The sequence below is a fragment of the Neopelma chrysocephalum genome, unplaced genomic scaffold, assembly GCF_003984885.1.
Source record: "Neopelma chrysocephalum unplaced genomic scaffold, ASM398488v2 Primary Assembly neopelma1_25, whole genome shotgun sequence".
NCBI classification, from domain to species: Eukaryota; Metazoa; Chordata; class Aves; order Passeriformes; family Pipridae; genus Neopelma; species Neopelma chrysocephalum.
This window is the reverse complement of record NW_020897694.1, coordinates 29,880,635-29,903,167: the sequence shown is the minus strand read 5'-3', so window position 1 is coordinate 29,903,167 and position 22,533 is coordinate 29,880,635. Positions and strand designations below refer to the sequence as shown.

The window sequence follows — 22,533 nt, the reverse complement described above, 5'->3', positions numbered from 1 at the left end:
GTTTGTCTTGTTATTTTAGAATTATCTGTCCATGAGATTTGGACAGATTTCTATCTGTTTTCCATTAGCAGAGATAAAAATTTTTAGGTGTTTAATACAGTGTTAACCATTTTCTTTGACAAGGACATGGCCGACCCATCAGATCTTTGACGAATGATTGATTTAACCTAGAAATGTCTATTTACATATTAATGCAAAAAATATTAACTAATTAATAGGCAGTGTATTCCCCATGGCAACATGAATAAAATTACTGCTAGGTCAACAGAGAATTCAGAATTGCTCCATATGCTTCTTTTAGTGGTGTTTAAATAGTACAGGTGTAAACTTTGGGTGACCTTATTATTTCATATTTAAGTGGGTCATTAAAGGAAGCTGTCACCTATTGAACTAATTGCTTTTTTAATTCCTTCCTGCTGCAGTGAAGAGGAATAATAAGCTTCTTATCTTGTTAATACATCTAGAGTTCTTATCAAACTTCTCCTGCTTTTGGAAAAACTCTCTATCCTCAGAAATGAGGCTGATTTCCCCTAAAATCAGAGGCACCATCTTGAACATTTATAATCTGGATGAAGGAGAGACTGACTCTGTGTTTTTAATGCCCTCCATCCATTTATTTGCTAAGGTAGGGCAGGAAACCTCAGTCTGAAGGGGTGTGGGAGGGAAAAGCAGCCTTAGGCACAGCTGAGGTAGGTCTTTGTGCCTCAGATGCAAAAAGAGTTGTAGGCATGGTAATGCTCAAACCTAAATTTTAGGTGTCTGACTTCTGTAGTGGAATCCAGAGATCGAAGTGGTGCGTGAATTCCCCACCTGACACTTGGGGAGAAGAGTTAGGTGAATCATACCCTACCCAACTAAATTCATCTATTATGTACAGACTCTGAAGTCAGTAGTGTTAAATTGAAAATTAAATGGAGAACACTTGCACTGTCGTGGAAAAGAAAAAAGAAAAAGGAGAGGAGGAGAAAAGAAAAGAAAAGAAAAGAAAAGAAGAAAAGAAAAGAGAAGAGAAGAGAAGAGAAGAGAAGAGAAGAGAAGAGAAGAGAAGAGAAGAAAAGAAAAGAAAAGAAAAGAAAAGAAAAGAAAAGAAAAGAAAAGAAAAGAAAGAAAAGAAAAGAGTATTTCTTTAAATTTTCTGCTGACAGACCAGAGATAATTAGCTGACAGCTGCAGACTGGGGAGAACTGCTCTTTTTTCTGCCTTGAAGCAGTAGGTGAAAATCCAGAATGAGAAACTGGGTGCCACTGACTTAATTTAGTTGCTTGAATTGAAGGCAGCATATAACACCACAGAGGAACAGGGAAGTGACAAATCTTCAAGACCAGGATTTCTGAAGAGAGGCAGTTAATAAACAGAAATTAGAGTATGATTAGGGAGAAAAAAGGATTAAAAATGTGTACTTATGACATCCCTGTAGTATCATAGATGCCTTAGAGATGAATCAGCTAGACACAAGCCCAGTCTCAAAAGTAGTGCAGTCTGATGAGAAATGTGACATAGCAATGGAGAATTGTAAATAATAAAGGATAGAGGAATGTTGCAAAAAAACATCATGAAGCTAATACTGCTACACATATATCTTATGCAAAAAACCCTTTCCCAGTTGTCTGGTGTAGTCCCACGCAGTGTTCTGCACAGTACCAAGGCCACACTCCTTGTGACATCCAGATACTAATTTCTGTTGTGAGCCAAAAGACAGTCATGCATTGCTTGCAACATTTCTTGTATTGTGAGTACCTCTATTTTAGAAATCTATTTACATGAAGAGTATTTCATGTTTGTGAAGGGGAAATTACTTGTCTGTCTCCATAGGCAACAGTTTAGGACTAGTAAAAGGCAATAATAATCATGACAGTAAATTAACATAGTTATCTGCCCACATAATTTCTTATGATACCTGTTCTATTGGGCATTTATTTGAAGAGGCTTTTTTTAATCTGCATGAGATGATAAAATGCAGATAAAATTGTTCCTTTTTTTTTTTTCCAGGAAAGTTCTTCAAAGTAGCCTGGTCACTGTATGCTGACATTTTAATAACATCAATGGGAGGACTTGTGGAGTAAGCTTAAATAAGTGTGGCAAAGTAAAGTAGAAGATTAAAATGTATTAAAATGAGTGGGTAGAAGTTGTCTTTCCAACACTTTCATTTGAAGGCGAGAGAGAGTAATGTCAAAAGAATACTGTGCTGCTTTTCCAGTCAGGAGATAAGGTTTCTACTAAGAATACTGGCTACTGGCAATCCCCAGTCTCTTCTTCTTCCCATGTGTTGTGCACACACATGGTCAGGTCTAATGAGGTAAGAGGAATCCTTGTTTTGGGATCTCAGTAGGTACAGTCAGACATGAGTACAACCATGACGTAAAGCCAGGTATGACTCCACGGAAGAAATATACTTCATAGATCAGGTATTTTGTGGTATGAATACTTGGAGCCATTGTCCAGAAACAATAAAATTGCATTTGAACAGCCTTTACCCAAGGTTAATATTCTAGCATTCTAATATTTCTGGTTATGAGAGGGCTCACTGTAGGGCACAGATGAAAGTCAAAAAAAAAGCCACAGTACCCAGTGGTCTGAGTTGTCTCCCTGTGCTCACATACTGCTCCACCTGAGCAAACAACCCCTTGCAGAGCAGCAGGTAACCAGGAGTAGATGGAGAGACAGTACCATGAAAGAACCACGTCAGATCAGGAAACAAGCTTTTATTACTCATGTTTAGATTTTTTCCTTCCCCACTTTTTAATTTTTCATTATGTCAAGTTATGGAGAATTTGTTTCTGAGATGCAATAATGAAGCATGGACATCATCCAGTGCAGTACATTACAGAATGCTGTGGGTTTCCTTTAAAACCTGCTCTAGCAGCCGTTGTGTTTGATATACCATCACATCAGCAAATTTATATGCTTTTGATTAAACTTTTTGGTTTAGAATAGCACCTCTTATTAACACATAAGAGCAGAGCCAAGTAGAATAGCAAACAGAAGGAGAAAGAACCCTGGATGAAAAACCCTGCAGATCTTGGATAGCTGCTTAGAGATTTCGTGTGAAAAACCTGTGAAGATTTCTTGTCACTGAGTAAAAAAAGATTGTTTTAGAGGTTTATAGGAAGTGTTAACAACTGCATACTAGGCATTATTTTCCCCTTGTTAAGCAAGATAAATCATTATAGTACCAAGGCTTTTCAAAGTTTCTAGTAAGTGGCAAGTGCCAGCTTTCTGTTTATTTATTTACTTTTATAAATTAGTGATACATTGAATGCAAAATCTTTTGAAGGGTTGCATATTTATCCAGTGAGAATAAATCTCAAGGCCTGTGTTAGATTTCTGGCAGCACAGTGAAACTCAGCCATGCCCACACACCTCCATGAAGTGGGTGTTTTTGTTCCTTGGATCATGTGGATTATCTCTGCTGTAAACTATGCAATAATAAAGAGCAGAGCAAGCACTTCCTATATTCCCTTTCAGAATTAAGAAATAAAAGGGAACTTGCAGACTTGGCTGCCTTTGAGTAAGCTTGTAGAAAAGAAAGTTCAGAAGGAAAATGAGAGGAGTATAATGACCAATAAAATAAAGAAAAATACTGTACCATTTTAAGTGTAAATGTATCTAGGAAATACCAACCCAAAATGCTACTAAGTAGCTAAGGAAGATGTCCATGTTCTTAGTTTCCTTTGCTGGCCATTTGAAAACATAACAAACAACAAAATCACCAAGCCTAAAAATCGTCTTTCGTAGTGACATCTAATATAAAATATAACTTTCAATAAATCTTAGACCTGAAAAATTATATTTACAAGTAATTAGAAAATCATGACAGCCACTTTGATTTTTCCACTCATGCTGGCCTCAGGAAAGGAAACAGAATCCAGAAAAACAGTCATACCTAACATCTATCTCATCATCAGTTATCATAGTGCAATGCTGCAGCAAGGAATAGTTTCATCAGGAGATCAGGAATTTAAAAAGCTAGTAGTGCAGATGGGAAGTATTCCCTAAGAAGGACAAGGAGGGATGTTTGTGGTGAAAAATGGGGTGGATTTGGCAAGTGAGGGCTACAGTGTACAGATTCAGCAAGACTAATGCATGAGGAAATTCTGGTAGGCAGGGAGCAACGTTCTGCAGAAATCCACCTTGTGTCCTCTTAGTTCCTTATTCCCTGTACAGGCAGCTTGAAATCAACATGGCTGTTCACAGAGTGTGGTACCAAGATATTAAAAACTGGTCTCAGCTAATCAGAAATATGCTAAAGATTTTGACCACTAAGATCCAGGGTACTGGAAAGGTGGAAAGCAGTCCTGTTCTATTGGCTGTATTTGATTCCTTACTAATTTTATAATAGTATATACACCTGGTATAGAACAGATCAACTTTGTTGTTGTTGTTGTTGCTATTCTATTATATTTTTGTTATTCTATTTTCCATAAATATTTTCTTTTTTTGTTTACACAAAAAATGTCACAGTAGTATATATTAGTGCCACCTTATTTCAAAGAAACACATATACATTACCACAAGACTAACCATGTGATTCAAAAGCCCTTCAGTGCTTTGTGGCTGTAGGCTTACATTACCTCTTACAGGAGGATTATAGCTGCTGTTTTCTGTTAATTTGTTTTTGCAATGTCTCTTACTTTTCTTAAGGTAACAGTCAACTACTGTGGGTAGGCACGGAACCACTAGCTTCCCTTTGTCTCTTCGTTTTTTAGGTGTGCTCACACTATAAAATATTACATAATTTCAGAAGGATATAAGTGAAAGAATGGATTGAAAAACAAGTACCTTCATTTATGTCTCATTTTAAACATGTATTTTTCATACATAGCCAAAAATTAGATGATGGTACGTATTTTTTGTTCCTCTTTAGATTTGTATTTGAACATTTGTGTCAAAAAATCAAGCCCAAACTAATCAAGTCCACATCTTTATGCATACAGCTTTTCCCTGAGGCAGAATGATTAAGCAGATTTTTGTACTACTGATTTCTGAAAAAAAACCCCACAAAAATAAAAAATTCCCTTTTTTTCAGTTTATTTTTGCAGATTGATCAGGATAAATACCATCTCTTCTTATGTGTTTGGCTGCTCAGTCTCATCTGATTTAGCTCAATGAGAGTTCGTGCCAATTTACGCATGGGCCAACTTTGCAAGCAAAGAAGGCACCATTGCTCAGGGCTATCCACTTTGTGGCTAGGACAGCTGATGTTACTGACAACATTATCAGCTGATGTTTCCAACCCAGATGATGAAAATGGGACGATTTGAACTGGGTCATCATTTTGATAAAATTAAAACTAAAACGTTTGTTGAGTTGCCAGGGTTTAAGTAATCTACCAGAGGATACTGGAACTTTTAGTGTGGCGCATGTTGGACTCAATTCAGGTAATCACAGGTCAGTTTAAACACCACAATTGCAATGTTTATCTCTTTTTGTAATAGAGCTCTTTTAGGCACTCTTTTAGGTTTCATTGACACTAGGCTCTTGTGCAAGAACTTAAAAAGGCAGAATTTATTCCTGGAATACTTCATAATTGTGAAGGCCTTGGTCAACTTTTAAAAGATCAGTTTACAAAAGCTACTCAAAGTGAAAGCCTGGAGGTATCCTAACCCCACAAAGTGAAGGTGCCAGTCAGTCACTAAGTTGGGTCACAGAGGTTACCAGAGATAAAGGAATTTTGCAAACCATGCATAGATACTGCATGACTCAACACAGCGAGAGGGGAATGTGCTCACTCCACTGAGCAATTTAATGTCTTGGAGTAATGAAATGATAAGTCTGTTTCACACAGTGGGCCTGTCAAAAAACCAATAATAATGATAATGGGATTCCCTTAGGAGAACTCTGGAAAGTTTTACTTGGAAGACTTCAAATATTTAATTTTTCTGATGAAAAGTCATAATTAACTCCAATAAGCTCCCGTGGCACAGAGTGAAATAAAGTTAATCACTAACATTCAGAAATACTGATTCAGCCATTTTTGTCCATGGCTGAAATAGTTAACTCCTGTTGTCCCTGTGGAGCATTATGGATGGCTGGAGAGGAAAAGACAGCTTGGTCCAGAAATCATGTACCTCATTTTACCCCAACTTATTTTTCATTTATTTATTGGTTTAGCCTCAAATTAGACGGAAATTAGAACCCTCAAAATAGACCTTATCTTTCACTTCCAGGTGTACTGAACCTCCCTAAAAATTATGTATACACATGTATGTGCCACGGTATGTACTTTCATGTGCACGGTCCTCTAATCCTCAGATGCTTGTATTTAATTAAAACTTATTAAATTAATATTTGGGAAAAAAGGTGGACAATATGTCACAGCTGCTCCTTTTCAGGTCAATAGCTTTTTTTTATAAAAAGCACTCAGAGTATTTAAAACAAGTAAAACCAGGTAGCCTATCATATATTTTTCGTATTATGTGTTCATACTCTGCAAGAAGGTCTGTATTGTTAGACTTGGATAAGTTGTGACTTTTTTTTCTAGTTATAGTTCATTTTTACAAGCTTTACTCAGCTAGAGCAGGATGAAGGATGACTTTGTTTCTATGTAATGAGCACTAATACAATTATGCCCTCAAAACAATGCTTTAGATTGAAGCAATAAAATGGAGCCTTTGTAAGTGTGAATAAAGGTATTTTATTATATCTACTGAGAGCATATAAGCTTTAGATAACTAATAAGCTCAGTTTTTTCTTGCATCACACATCAAATTTTGCTTTGTTTAGCCACAAATTCAGGGTAAGCTTGTCACTAGCACAGCAAATACATTAATAATAGTAATTTCATATTCAGCCGTAACTGGCCTTTATTATATTCAGTGATATCCACTACAGAACAACTTGGAATTAGGCCATTTCTAGAATACAGCTTTCAAACTAGTTTCAGAAATCATGCATAATGGGGGCATGAAATATGGTTGCCATACAGGAGTAATGTTTGGACAGTTATATTGTAATTGTACGCTGTATTTCCTGAAGTGAAATCCATATTTGAGTACTTGCAAATGTGACCCTAACTTCCAAAATCTGCTATTTTCCACACAGAGTTACCGTCTGCTTTCTATTCTACTTGATTCTAGTCTTATGTCAGAATATTTGATGTCACTGTAAAACAAAAGGAAGGTAATTCAAAAGCATATATATTACCTTGTTAAGTTGAATTGCATTTTGCACTGAAAGATGAAGTTTTAAAGAAAACATTCAATATTCCTGAGTTTCATAAAGGATTTTGCAAACAACATTACATCTATCCTGATGTTTAAGGATAAATTGTCTTTATCACCTGACTCAGCAAATTAGTTTGTCAATTACTTGATTATTTTCTCTCTATATAAGATCCTTAAACTTTTACTTTGAAATACTCATTTCTAAGTGCAATGGTAGCCTGTGGAAGGCTTGATAACAGCTCAGAGGTCCAGATAAATATGATAATTCATTTAACCTTGACTTCAAATCCACTTATTTGTTACAGGCATCAATCACATCTAAAAGCTTGAAGATGAATGTACAACCTGCACTTGGACGTGTAGTTTGTGTGGTCAGTCACATAAAGATGTGAAAAGTAGTTGGGCAGTGTAAGCAGATAAATCCCTGCAGAAGTTGGCAGCACAGACAAGCTGTGAAATAGCAGCCTGGTATCTTGAATACTAGGTCAATGAAACATTTTAAAGGTAGTTTAAAATATCTGCTGCTAGATGTTTAGTTTTCATTAAATATGTGTTGATTTGGTAGTTATTAATCTATTTGGTTAGCTCATACAACTCAACACTTTTAGTTTTCTTCAGCTATAGCCCTTGGGTTTTTTGTGCTCTATATTACAGAGGTTCCATGTCAAACTATAGTTTTCTAATCCTATTAGAGCTGCATCTGTTAAGATATTAATTGGTGGAAAATAGTATTTAATAGTTGTCCTATTATACAGCCTTTTCCTTTATCACCAGTTTGTTTTGTATCTCTAGAGCTCAGATTTTCTTTTGGCTTTAATTCAGTATGGTTTGAAAATTCAGAGCCTCAACAAAGGCATGAATGGAAGCACGATACACTCACTCCTTCTTGGTTAACACAAAGAAAGCGTGGTATATCTCTCCTTTGTTTCTAGGTAAGGATTTAGAATGGCTTTTAAAATATCTCATATTACTTTTCTCACATTGTTTATCCAATATGACCAATCATAGCAGGCTCTCCGCCAATCCTCTTGTTTAACTTATCAGCTTGCTTCGTTCCATGGAATCTTTCTCATACATTTTTTTCCCTTCACACAACACTCACCACAGGTGAAATTCATTCCTGGGTCTAGAGCCAAATCAAGGCTCATATGATAAGTTATTGCTTAAATTTATAGTAATATTATGGGGGCTTAAATTCATTTTAATGATCTGGTATGGTCCTCTGAACAGTTGTCAGTTTTAAACTACTAAAATAAAGTTCTTTTCAGCTGGAAAACTTACAGCTTTGCCTGCACTTTCAAACCCTTTAAACTTTCAGTCTCCTTGACTATAAATGTAGTTTGCAGTGAGTGAAGCCTGTGGTAATGTGATGCTTAAGCCTTATTTGTATTGAAGACAAATAATGGCTGTTACAGAGCTTCAGAATGGTGTGGGGGTCCAAATTATCAGGCAGCTTCAGTATGAGCGATTCAATGAAAATATGTAGAAATTTCAGAAAAATCAGCTGACGCCTGCATGCTTGGTATTATCTACAGTTGAATTAACTGTGAGAAGTAGCTACCAAGAAAGTGATTATAATAATGGTAAGAAAAAGAATAAGCTAATTTCACTGCTTGACTTATTTTTGCAGATTAATAACTCATACTAGATTTAGTTTAAATTAGATCGAGAAACAACTTTTCTTTAAAAAAATGTTTTGTTTTTGTTTCTTTTTGTTTGTCTGTTTTGTTTGGTTTTGGTGTGTTTTTTTTTTTTTTTACTTTAGAGAGGAAGGAAAAAAGACAAAAAAGTTCGAAAAGTCTAACTTTATTTTTCTTTTTATTTTCAACAAGCAAACAACTCCTCTGCTGGAAAACCATATGTTCTCGTAGCACAGGCCGATGTTCTCTGACATCTCCTTTACTTATTCCTCTTGAATACCTCTCTTTTCACTTTTAGTGAGACAAATCTGCCATGAAGGTGTGTCACATGTCCTGATATCTTGATAGGAATTGTTTGTCACACAGTGGAGTGTTTACCTGGTTGGACTTGTCCTTTGGTGAGGTTGTATGTGCAGTTCTACCTGCCAGTGGGAGGCTAATACCTGAGGGGTAAATTTGGCACTGAGGGTACCTGCTAACAAAGGTAGTCTTTATGAAATTCTTCCTAGCAGCAATGTGCCTATGAAACAAAAGCAGCAATTAATGGAACAAAGATTTGTAATAACAATAATAAACCCCCCAATACAGTAAAAAAAAAAAATTCATTAATAAGCAGCAACTATTGATGACCAAGACAAAAAAGTAAAGAATAAAAATGACTTAATTAAAGGGAAAAAATCACAATATTTTTCCTTCCATATTTTTTTTTATTTGTAATGCCTCTCTCTTTCTCAGTGCTCCCTTCTATGATTTCATTTTTCCTCTAGTGGAAAATATTTCAGCCTGCATTACACTTTTCTGTCACTTCTTTTCTTATTTATTTTCAAATGTTATATTAAAATTTCTGATTCACCATCTATGACATCCAGTAGTTGATATATTAGACCCTGTTACTGTATTCACTGTTTTTGCCATGCTTCCTTCCTCTCTTAATATCTGTCTTCACAATTACTCAATCATTATCTTTTATATTATCCTGCTTCTCTGGTGCCTTATCTCTGGTTCACTTATCTTTTCCATCCCTGCAGCTGGTCTCCCTCTCCTGTCACCTCTTTGGAGTCTAAAACTAGGCATGTGTCATCAAAAAAATATTTTATATGCATTGATTTTTTTTTAAGTGCATCTGCTTGTCTCTTTAGTTCTACTACTTGATCTTTCAGTACCATGAATGATAACATTTACAAATGTTCAGTTTTGCCTCAGTATTTCATCCCTTCATGGGCAAAAAAAAAGTTTTGTTGCATACCTGAAAAACCGACATCACTCGAAAAATCCCCAGTAGATTACACAAATGGTCTTGATGATTTGCTGTGCCCACATTAAAAGCTAACTTTAAGAGGAGGTTGTTCACCATGTCTACAGATACTGGCAATTTCTTATTCTGTGACTATCTTCTCCCAAGTTAGAGCAATTTGCTCTGATGGGAAGGAGAAATTAACTGGGACTGCTTCCACTGCAGTGGTAATGATGTCTGAGCTAACTATGTTAAGATAGTCCAGATAGCTCTGTGCTTCAGGGAACTCACTTCTGAGCAGCCACATCCTAGGAATAGTGAGATAATTAGGAAGCAGTCTCAGATAACTGATGGCAGAACTTCATTTTTTTAAGGTATTGCTGTATATGCTAGAAAATTGAGATTTTTGAATTAGTGGTTTCACATGCCTCAGCTTCATCCTCTAAAAACCAAGCCTTTTAAACTAAGGATGGTTACACAAACTGAGGGCAATCAAAGTCACACAACACTGTTAAATACCATGGTACTATGAGTATTCTAAAGGCTATGTTTGGATTACATTATCCTCTGATGAACAGTGGCTTTTCTGACTTCCTTGGTTGTGAGGATGACAAAAACATTTCTGTCTTGAATGTCTCGCAAATCCCTTAGTTGGCGAAACCTTAATAGTAACTTCATTTTCAACTTCTGGTTATGATATCCTTTTCTGATTATTGTGTTTCGGGCTGTGGGAAACTTTTATTTTCCCTTTCTTTGCATCTCCGGAAGCCTAAGAGGGTGTCCAAGAAATCCCTAGAGAAATAAATCTAGATCTTCAGCACCTCTTCATTTTGTCTATTCCAGACCCCTATTGAATATCTGAAACAATGATCAGTGAATGCTTAAAGTAAATGGAGATTGGTGTATCAGTCTGTACCATATGAGTTAAACTTTGGTGAGACAGGATTTTCAAAAACAGCATATGGAGCTAACTGTAAACCAGATTTGCTTCTTACTTTTTTTAAAAAAAAAGCTGACTCTGCCAATGCTAGCTGAAGTTGGTCATCTCCGTGAGATACACTTCTGATTTTTTTTTCCTTTTTTTTCCTCACAGCAGGATTTTTCTCCTTAAACATTGCATATATTGTTGTATTTTAGCCTTAATTTAAAATAAACAAAACTAACAAAAAAAAAGCTGTGGGGGAAGATCTACCCAGACTGTTTTTAAAATACGTATTTGAGGGGGTTTATGTGTATCCTGCCATTAAATGACAAGCCGAGGTGAAAATATGGTGAACGCAGTGATCAACCCTGTGGAGCCTGAGGATGCAAAGGCAAATTCAGGGCCCTCTCCAGTGTGGGGGAGAGGTTTCTTTTTGGTGAAGGTAAGACTTCAGTAGGAAGTATCAGAAACCCAGAGATGAGGAAGATCAGCAGCCTCAGCTCCTGTTGGAGCACCCCACAGGCCAGAGCTGGAGAGGTTCGCACGAGCAGTGAGGTCCTTCTGTTGCCTGACACACAAACTAATTCTTGCTCCAAGAGCCACATGTGATACGGAGACATGGAGAACTCTTGATTTTTTTGAAATGAGGCATACGAAAAAATGCTGCAGAAATCATGAAGATCTGTGTTAATTGAAGCACATCTTTTCCAGTGCAAACTCCAACAGGAATAATTAAAACCTATTATGGGTTTTTTCCCATCTGAAACCAATGCAGAAGGGTTGCACTAAGTTAAGAAGTAAAGGGCCTTGTGTGTACTGTGTTATACGTGTACATACTGTGAAAAGAAGTGCTTCCTTATTCCTATTTCAGGGGGCTGTACCTAAAGTGAGACCATATAAATGCACAACAAAGAAAACTGGAAGAACAAAAATTCGGTTTCCTCAAGTGGGAGCAGTGACTATCCTCTTCTGCTACACACTGTCACAAAAAACAGCAGCCTCTTGAAGATGGGCAGAGTTTTATGGATACAAAGGGCCAATCAAGGGCAAACAGAAGCATAATTTTTTACAGCTCCTTCCACATAGTTTTTATTATTCTTTTCCTCTCCTTTTCCTTTTAGTGAGAGGTACTATACAGTCCAGATTTTAATGTGAAACTTTTGTGCACATATTAAATCTTGTGATTGCTACTTGCCCAACACTATTGGGTAATGATTTAGTTGATGACTATCTGCATACTCTGTGCTCTAAAATGATAATAAAAACTCTGAATATTACATTTTGCTGTCATTCTCCCCTGTCTCTGAGTAAATATATATTGAAATGAGGTAGAGTTCAACAACATTACATTGGCCTGTGCTGAAATCAAGATGTAAGAGCATCTGTCAGAAACAACCTCATGGCTAATATTTTCACAGTAAACTTTCTCTTTCTTTATATATAGAGTGAGAAAATGATTCTCATGTATGATTTCCCCTTGTCTCAACTACAGGCTTTTCCTGAGGAAAGGCAGTTGGCTCCAATTTTGACCTTTTGTCCCCTCTCTTTGTTTTTTTTGGCTACTGGTACAGCAAAAATTATTATTTTTTAAATTAGAGCCAGTTACATTACTGGCTGCATATGTCTGACAGATCATCAAAATTTAATTGCCACAAAATTGCTTTCAAAAAATCAAAGTTGCCTACATACTCCACAAGATAAAGACTCACTCTGATTCTGCAAGCCTATTTGATAACAACAAGTTACAAAATAGGGAAAATCCAAGGAAACTAGAGGTGATAATTGCTTAGTATTGGTGCACCAGCACCAGTGTTCTTGTAAATCCTCCTTCGGATTAAAACAAGAATGTCAGCTCTAAAGATCTTACAGTTTAATAGGAATCTAATTTATTTATGATTTTTTCTTTCCAGAACCAATGCTTACATACAAAACTAAGCTATATAAACCTATATGAAAGTATAGAACATGTAAAAAAAGGTTAATATCTCTCTGCGCTATGAAGAATATTTGTTATACCAGTTTATTAACAAGTACTTTATACATTTGACAATGTCTTTGAATGAATGGAATTATTAGATAGCTTAATGTAAATATTTCCAACTTCTTCTATCAACATTATCAGAATTAGAACAGTATCATGGGAACTGGCTAAAAAAAATAATGTTAATAATAAACATGAAATTATTTAGTCATAAGAATATTTTCCAGCTTTTCAGCTGATAAAATAAATGAGCCTGGAAAGTAGATGAAACAATCAAATAATATAAATATTCCCTCCCTGCCTCACATATGTAAAGAATTAAAAGTCCATGATTAAAAATATATTCAAAAATACCTAAATAAGTCTCTTGTTTTAACACAAACCTGGCAAGAGTCAACTCATCATTTTACAGATAAATTGCTTTTGTTGTTATTTCACTCTTGCAAAACAAAGATTAGAGCTTGATTGTAGTGGAATTCTGACACCTGTGAAGCCCATTTTGGGTTTTTTTTAGCTAAAATAGGTCATAGCTTCAGCCTTAAACTTTGCGGGGGGGGATTATGTTCTTTACAGCTATAACCTGCCTTGACTCAATTGGTCTTTGATGTGTTGGATGGACACTAATAGAAAGAAGGAGAAATGCCATTCAAAACAAGAGGAAACTATGTTATTGCCATACATGAGCCTGTTTAGGGCTGGATCCAACATCCTCTGAGCTTAGTGGCTACGTTTCTTCTGATGCCAGTGGAGCAGGAAACATAAGGAGAATAAACATAACAATTACTTTTGCTTGCTTTCACACAGAATGCTACTCCTAACAGAGAGTGAAATTAGAGAAAATTGTGTAGACAAAAAATAATCTATAAAGTAAACTATAGCAACTGAAAATAGTTTAATCCTCTTGGGACGTTTTGTGACTAATTTTATCTCAGGTAAAGAAAATAAAGCTTGTGAATTACAGGTTGCAGACTATATGAATCAGTAGCAAGAAGTAGTAGATCTTCAGATTCTGTACTGCTTTTGGAAGGAGCAGAGATGAGATGGAATGGACTTCTTAATTTAGGTGTTCCTGCTGCCTCTGAATCTCTAATACAAGAGAGTCTGTGCATGACCTCCTGCATGAGTGCATGTATACGTGTATGTGTGTGTGCATCCAGGGATGTGAGGAAGCAAAATGGATGAGTAATTCCCATCAGACTGGCAGGAAAATCTGAAGTATGCTGACACATATGCCAATAGGTCCCTCCAGTTTGGATGGTCAGGTACACTCTTTATAGAGTGTACCATGGAGAGTGATAGTTGTCTAGTCAGGGATTGGTAGCCACTTGAGATTAGTGATCACATCACACCTGCCCCACAGGCCAGAACAGTCCTTATTAACTGCTGGGAACGTCAATACTTTCTTCAATGATGTCCTTTGCAGATGAGATGCAGGACTCACTCACGGTCCTTTCTGCAGCAGAAGGGGATACTCAACAATGAAGATCTATTATTCACCCCTTCCTCTATCTAAACCTAAAGAAACCCTGCTTTTCCAACAAAATATCAGTTTAATGCAATTTTTTAACCTAACTAAAATGGCTCCAGATCCTATAGAAATGTAGAGTCAAAGTGAAGAAAAGAGATTGTTGAGGGATTTTCTACTTTGAAACTGAACTCGCTGAAAGAAGTATTGTTGTAATTCCAGCTAATAGACATGGACATTTTTTTTCTTCCTTTTTTTTTCTTTCCTGTAAACAGATCTCCCAGAAAATTTTCCTATATTACCAGATGGTGAACATAATTCAATAGGGAGACAAAAACTGTGAATATCTTACCTTTGTTTAAAGAAAAAAAATACATATATATATATATTCAATAATATATCTCTGAGTTTGCAGCTGGATTTCACAAGCAGTTTAAATCTTATGTCAGCTTTAGAATTTCAGCCATAAAATCAAATTATTTTACTTACCTGTTTCAATTAGTTTACAAAGATAATCTATGTTTCCAATAAAACTTCTGTGGTAGATAACTATAGGAAAGATAGAGCTGGTTGAGAAGTACTGATTTTTTGTAAAATAAAGTACTGGGTTTTTTTAGTCTTTAGTTAAAAGCCAAAATACTATATTGCTTTGTTTTCAGAAGTCATAAATATGCATGTTAGTTTATAAAAAGCAGAACTCCTTCTAGAAGTGCATGATCAATTTTCATATGTTTAGTGAAAAAGCGAGTAATTTTAGAGAATTTCTTTTTTTTTTTTTATCACATGGCAGCCTTAAGAAAAGGACAAAAGAGCCATAAAAGGAATTGAAAAATAAGGTTTTTAGTTTTCATACCATTTTATCTAATAACAGGATCACCATTGTTTGAATTTGTGATTTGTACGATCGTCTCTGAATTTTCCGTATCAAAAAATTGTCTTTAGAGGTGCAGATGTTAGCAAGGTTAGTATGTTTGACGAACATACTTTTAAAATCTCCTATAGAGGCAGAATGTCTACAGCATATTATGTGCAGAAGAGCATCACAAGTGATTAATATACAGGTAGAACTTCCAGAGAAAGGCACTTCTCGTTGACTAGCTGTGCTAACAAAAAAGAATCAAATTACAGGAGCCATCAAACGTTGTACTTGGGTAAATAAGTAGATCACCATCTGTGCTTTGGCAAAAATTTAGGTTTAGGGTATAGCAATCTATGATAGCATACAATGAAAGGAGTTTACAGCTTCTTCTGAAATATTCAGCTTTGACTATTGTGAAACCTAAGAAAAAACTGTAAGAAATTGATTAGTGTAAGTCCTTCTGATCCTTAAAAAAAAAAAATCCTTGTGTTGTGCTTTGTAGCTATTGAGCCTATTATAATATGTATAGTCCAATCCATCCATTCAGTGATATGTACTTAAGATTACTGCAAAGTTATATTAATTAACAAATGTTGTGAGGGTTGAGAAGCAAGAATTTTTTTCTAATGAATAGGACTTTTGTTCTCAGATTGTTTTGTTGTACTCTTGATAAAACAGTCTTTTAAAAATTGCTGATAGTTCAGCCTCAGTGGAGTTATATTTTATTGCTTTTTTTTTAATATTTATTGTTAAAAGTTATAACATGCTATTATGCTTTTGTTCTGAAGAATGTTGTGGTCAAAAATAATTTTTCTTTGTCAGAAAGTATAATTTAATGTTTCTAGCTTGTCTATTGTATTTGTGAACATTCACGTAAATTACATGCTGGTTGGATGGATGTACACTATTGTGAGGAAAAATCATCTTGTAGACAAGGCAAAAAACCTGTATACAATATCCTGAATAATTCCCTCTCATTCACACAGCACTGGTTACAGTTGTATCTTCTTCTCCATCTAATTTAGGAATAACTGTATGGAATTAGATCAAGTGTATCTGATTGTCTACTAGATCCAGATGAGAGAAAAAGCTCAAGAGAACAAAAAAGTAAAGATGTACATTTTGAGGATAATTGTCTTAAGCACCAAACATTTGATTAGAACACTAAAGTGTTCAGTAAGATCAGCTTGCCTTCCATTATTCATTTCATTCATTGCATTGTTCCCTGTTCATTTCGGATTGACCCATTGATATATGCAATATATCAATCATTTAATAAACCTGATTCAGGAATTTATTTGCAATTTTGCATCTCATGGAAGTTTGACATCAGATTTCATGGTCTTATCATATTTTACAACGTGTTCCCTGGTTGCTGTAGCAACGTTGTTGCTATGGATTACACAATGAGAGTCAGTAGGGTCAGCAAAGATCAGAGCCCCGCCATTCTTCATTCAAAGTCAATTGTCCCCGAAAAATGTGACTTACTTCAATATTTAAGGCCTGGGTAGTGATATTAAACCAGAATGATACTTCTGTTTAAAACCTATAATTAACCTTGTCTTCAACTCTAGGTCACACATTAATAGCAATTTCATAAAGTGGACATTCCTCTGTCTTACATTCTCGAAAGCCTAGACAGGTTTTAAATAATATGTCTCTTGGAAAAATACATGGGTAATCGTTGCAATTTATTTTATGTCATTATCTAAGCCCTTGAGACCTCACATTCCCAGCTCCTCTCCCTGAGGTAATTGCATACATCTTGGGAATGTGTGAAATGGTGTTAATATTCAGTGCACCATGCCTCTTCAGAGCATCTGCCTACAATGGCACACTGTCTAGATATTTCTCTGCAGAAACTGTTTTTGAGTAATATGAAGCAGTTCTCCCAGTGTTCCGGGATATTTAATGATTCCCTGGATCCCAACAAAGTTCTTAACAGTTTCAGTTGTAAAGATATCGTCCGCAATTTGGTGATGCGACACCAACTGATGCATTCCATCAATATTTTTTTCTTTCCTCAAATTAGAATCAGCAGTACCATTTCTATCTGTAAGTTATTCTTCTATCTAATGCCTGTTTAATAATATTTATGCCCACTGAATATTCTGGGAGAAAAAATTACTTACAGAGAGACTGTTTGATATTCAAAGCTTTAGGATGTAATGACTGAACTCTACACTCTTGTATCTTGTATTGTCATTATCTTGTACAAACTGCATTCAAAAAAGTACCATCACTCAAGGCCAAGGCAATGAACAATCAAGTTTCAGGTACTTAAAAGCATTAGAATTGAGTTTATTTCCTGTAGAATTTAACTTGAAAAATACTATGAGTGACCTAATTTCCTGCTTGTTTCACAGTATCAGTTGTAACTACATACAATACAACAAATTCTTGAAAAAGGCAGAATAAATTTTCTTTTCACAGTATTTTATTTTGTCGCTCCTTGATTAGAGTCTTCAATATTATTATACACTCCCATCTCTTAAAGATACAGCAATTAATAACATTTCTTTCTAAAGCAGTTAATTACTTTACAAACCAGCTTTGTAAATTAGCCTTGAACATCCCCGCAGAACCTCATGGTACACCCATTTAACAGAGAAGGCAGCCTATGCATAACACAGATGCAATTTTTTTAAAAGAGTAATCTACTTTTATAGTAATCAAACACGTATTCTGCACAAGAAAAGTAGTACTTTCACACCTTTGTTTGATCAAGTTGAAGCTTTGCTTGTTTTCCCCAAACCCCACCTAATCCAGTCTTCAAAAGGAAATCTATTCTCTTTTTCTCCATAGATCCTTAGCAGTTAACTGAATATTGATGACTTGCTGCAAACCCCCCCAAAAAGAGCACAGACCAATCAGGATTCACCTCACCCATCATTTGTGCAGATGTGGTAAGTTTGCTATATAAAATTTCTCTAGCACAATGGAGAGAGATATGTCATTCATTCTGTCCTGACAAGGTGTTTAGGATTGATAGGTTTCGGAAGGGTACTCACAGTCTTATTGCCCACTTGTACTCAAAAATGGTATGTAGTTTGCTGAGGAAGTAAATTTTATTCAGCATATGTTCCTGCTGTAATCTAATCTCCATAGGCTGAAGTCTTGCTATAAGTTTCAGAGGAGATCTCCTTTTGACTATATGTTCTCCTTTCTCCCTAGCATTTACCTTACCTGATTATTTTAGGTACCTTATATATTAACTTGTGAGTATTCTTATTACAGCAATACCTTTTTATTATGGCTGAAAAGTCAAGGCTTGCTTTCCTCTGAAAAAGTAATGGTGTTATGCGATAGTCAATTCTGCAAACCTAAACAGAGGTGTGGCTTCTGTGAGGTCTGTAGGGCTATTCAAGCAATATTTGCCCATGATGAGTTAAAGAAAGCATACTATTTGTTACTCTGTTGACATTAGCTATGCAGATGAAACATGAAAAACAGTCACTTTCTCCAACTACCATTTTTCCCCTAATTCAATTTAAAAGGCATATCAGTGACGTGACATGCTCAATTAAGAAATCATATGAAGAATATGACTGATGCTGAAAAAATGAAATGATTCAACACTTGTTTCGTTATTAGAAACATCAATTTCTAAATAGCCAATTACTTTTTTTGGTAATTCATACTTAGAAACTCAAATGTAATTTTGAAAAATGTAAATTATTTCAACATCACACAGTGAAATGAAAGTTGATATAACTGAGGGACTTGTTAATGTCATAACATCACACAAACCAATGCATATGGGAAAACAAATTGTTACACATTTTCTTTGACTCTCAACTTGGATCCAAACTTCAGTCATATGACAATTCATCTTTTCCAATTAGCAACACTATTTGGAATGACTTTCCTTTTTTTTATGTAATCATTTTTAATGAACCTTGTGATCAAATACACCTCATTATCTTTCATGAAGAACTGAGAAAGGCAAGCTGATTATTTAAAACAGTTAAAACTGCTTTACATTCATTTAGCTTTGATGGAGTAAAAAAATGTGAAGGAAGGAAAATAGAAATATTTACTTTATCAAATTATTAAAGACCTTTACAAGTATGTTCAAGTCAAATTATTTTTTGGACCACAGGTAGCAGAATATAAATAATAGTTTTTATCTTCAGTTTTTAAAAGGTTAATATAATGTTATTTTTTTAATATTTAAATACAATACTTTTTTTCTTTTCAATCTATTTTCTCATAATATCCAAACCAGAAACTCTTTAGAAATGTATAGAGAAAATCACAAGTCAAAGCAAAATGTATCTTTCTTTTTCAGTGAACACTTCTTTTTCTTTGGTTTGGTTTTCTTAGCACTGTAGCAGTCAACTAGTGTAATTACTGATCTTTCTGTCTGGTGAATGTCACCTGTAAATCCAAATTAATATAAACTATTTAATTAGATTTTAAATACATTTCTGCTAAAAGAGTGAAATGACCATTTCTTACTATGTAAATCATGCTATAATCAGTTAAACCTCTTTTGCACCTTTGAGGTTTCTTTAGAGGAATATTTTGCAAGTAGACCGAATCACTTCAAAATAAGTAGGCATAGCAGAATTTAGCTCTATGAAGAGTGTGTTATAAATAGGATTCAATTTCTTCTCTCTGTCTCTCCCTTTTTTTCCCCCTCTCTTCCCATTTTCCCCATCTCTTTTGTAATTATCTCAGTTTAATTAGAAATAATATAAAATCATTAGAAATAAAACTTTCCTTTCATCACACAGGTCACTTAATAGTGTCCTCCCTCTTTCTGTGTCAAGGGAAGCTGAATGGTGTTTCCTGAATGACATTTCAATAGAAACCTACAAATAGAGTTTAACAAAGAGATCAAGGGGTACTGTATGGATGAGGCAGATTCTTTTTATTTTTTGAAGGTGTGAAGAGTCCCACTTATTACACACCTACATACTTATGCACAGTTTTTTCCTCACAGTCTGTGCCTCGCTCTTCCATCCTTCCCTCACTTCTGTACCAAGGGGGTTCACAGCCCATGCAGGCACCAAGAAAGTATGCTGTTTATTCTCCCTGTAAACAAAGTGTGGGTCTCGTCCTCTGCCAGCTCACTGTCGAGTGAGATAAGCAGACCTCCTATTGCTGAATTATGATCTTTCTTTCAGGCATATGCCCCCAGGATCTATAGCAATCCCTCTAACAGCTTGAAAAATGGAAGCATTTTCAAAGACAAGCTTGCTGGTACTGAGACTGACAGACTAGGAAACCTTGTTGTTATTCACACTCTGAGAAAAGACCATTCGCTGGCTTTCAGCTCGTCTTTTCATCCAATTGTTTCCCAAGCAGTTATTTAAGTGATGATAACATTTTTTTAATTGCAGGTTTAATTACAGGAAAAGTCAATTATCTCATATGTACAGCATTTTACATAATGAAGGAGCCAATTTTAAAACAACAACAACAGCAACTAAATTATGGCTCAAATATTTAGCTCTTGAAATTTCCTAGTGTGATTTTTTTCAAGTAATCTTTGTTTGGTAGGTATTAGAAATGGTTTATTATATTTAAGATGTTCAGAAGATGTTGGTAAAAGTATCAGCAGCTTTTCAGAAAAACATTTTAATTATTTCTTAATAAATTTACTAATCTCTGCTGCTGGATCGAATCTTCCACTAGTGTAAGTCATGTCAGCTGTAGTGAGGGCTGTGAAGACCCCTTTATATAAAAGGGACATTTGGCCAATTTTGTTAGGCGTATGTCTCAGGTTGGGTAAAATTTGTGAACAATAGGTAGGAGTCCTGAAATATCTGTTCAAACCAAAGTCACATTGACCTCCTCACTTAAAAAATACAGTGGTTTACTAGAAGTTTTTTCCCAAATACAGGTTGAGCCCAAATTTTGTGCAATACTGGACCATAAATATATTCAGTTACAGTTTTTGATGTTGGTCTCACAGGGAAAATCCCAGTAATTTTTCAAAATTTTTTCCAGATCACTGCTACAATAGCTGTCTGTTTTTCAATACAGTAAATATTTATAAGGAAAACTGCCTGTTCAAAATAATATAACAGCTGTCTGCTCCAACATCCCCCTAGTGATTCCCTCCATTACTGTACTGCTGTTGCAGTCAATCATTCTGGTCTCTTGAAACAGCAAAATCTTCAAAGTCTCATTCGCACAGCCAGATATGGAGAAACATCTTGAGCTAAAAGAAGATCTAATCCTAAGAGAAAAGGAAGAAAGAATGATCTCCAAAGAAGTTTAATGCTAAGAGTATAGAAAAATGCCTTTAGAAGCATTATCGGCACATATGTTGATTCTGTTGGTGGGAATACAAGGACAGATTGAGCAAATATGTTTAATGTGCATCTACAAAAACAGGAATATGAAGGAGCCTTGCTCTCTCACACAAACACAAAAATCCAAGTACAGTTTTGATGGTGGTAATTCTTGATTATATATCACATGATGGGTCTGATGTTCAACTGTGACTATTACTGCTGCCCAAGGCTGATGTGGTGGGTACGCTTCTCTTTCCTACCATGGTCTGTCATAAACTATGTGAAAAGCTGGTGAAGTCTACACATATGACACTGGCCATAGAACAATGCCTATGAAGTGACCTCACTAATTGACTCAGATACCATTGCCTTTTGCAAGTTCAGCCTCTGGAGCAGCCAAAAGCACCACAGAGCAGAACAGAAACGCCATGCTTGGGCATGACCGGACAGACCTTCAGTGGGATGTAGAGTGTTTTGTGAGATCACTGGTAGAAGGTCGCAGTGTGCTCTGCATCCTCATGGGGAAGCTCTCAGTGCCCTTTCAAGGAGGTGTGTGTATAGTGGTGCTAAGAGAAGGCAAGGTGGAACATTAGTTTTTATTAAATTAGGGTTCAGAGTTTCAGATTTAATAGCAGTCTTCTAGTGTAATAATTTTCCTCTTATTTCATAAAGAGACATATGTGCTGTGTTTAACCTGAAGTGCTAAAGACCCAAGATACGGAGTATCTCCCACTGCTTCTGATTTCTGAACACAACTATTTAGAAGACTGGGTGCATTTCAAGTCTTGTCACCTGGAATGCAGGTGATGTACTTCACTGCCCATTTATGCATCTGTTTAACACCAGGCTTTCTTAATACCCTTTAGGCTTCTTACTATATTGGCTTCCTAGGTAACATGAAAAATGAAAGCGAGATAGAGTCTGAAAGGTTTGAGCATGCTCCATTATGAAGACTGAAAGCAAATATTCTTCATTTTTTACATGGTTCTCTTTACAGGGCAGCTATGCAGCTATCAGCCAT

At 35.6% G+C, this 22,533-nt stretch overlaps 1 long non-coding RNA gene across 3 annotated transcripts in view; it reads left to right on the top strand.

Annotated features, from left to right (window-relative positions):
• LOC113963536 overlaps nucleotides 1–22,309 on the top strand; it is a 34,248-nt gene extending 11,939 nt beyond the window's left edge. For all 3 annotated transcript variants that reach the window (XR_003532852.1, XR_003532853.1, XR_003532854.1), the window contains exons 2-3: nucleotides 18,070–18,170; nucleotides 22,185–22,309. This is a non-coding gene — a long non-coding RNA (uncharacterized LOC113963536). The remainder of the gene's footprint in view (nucleotides 1–18,069; nucleotides 18,171–22,184) is intronic.
• The last annotated feature ends 224 nt before the right edge of the window (nucleotides 22,310–22,533 follow it).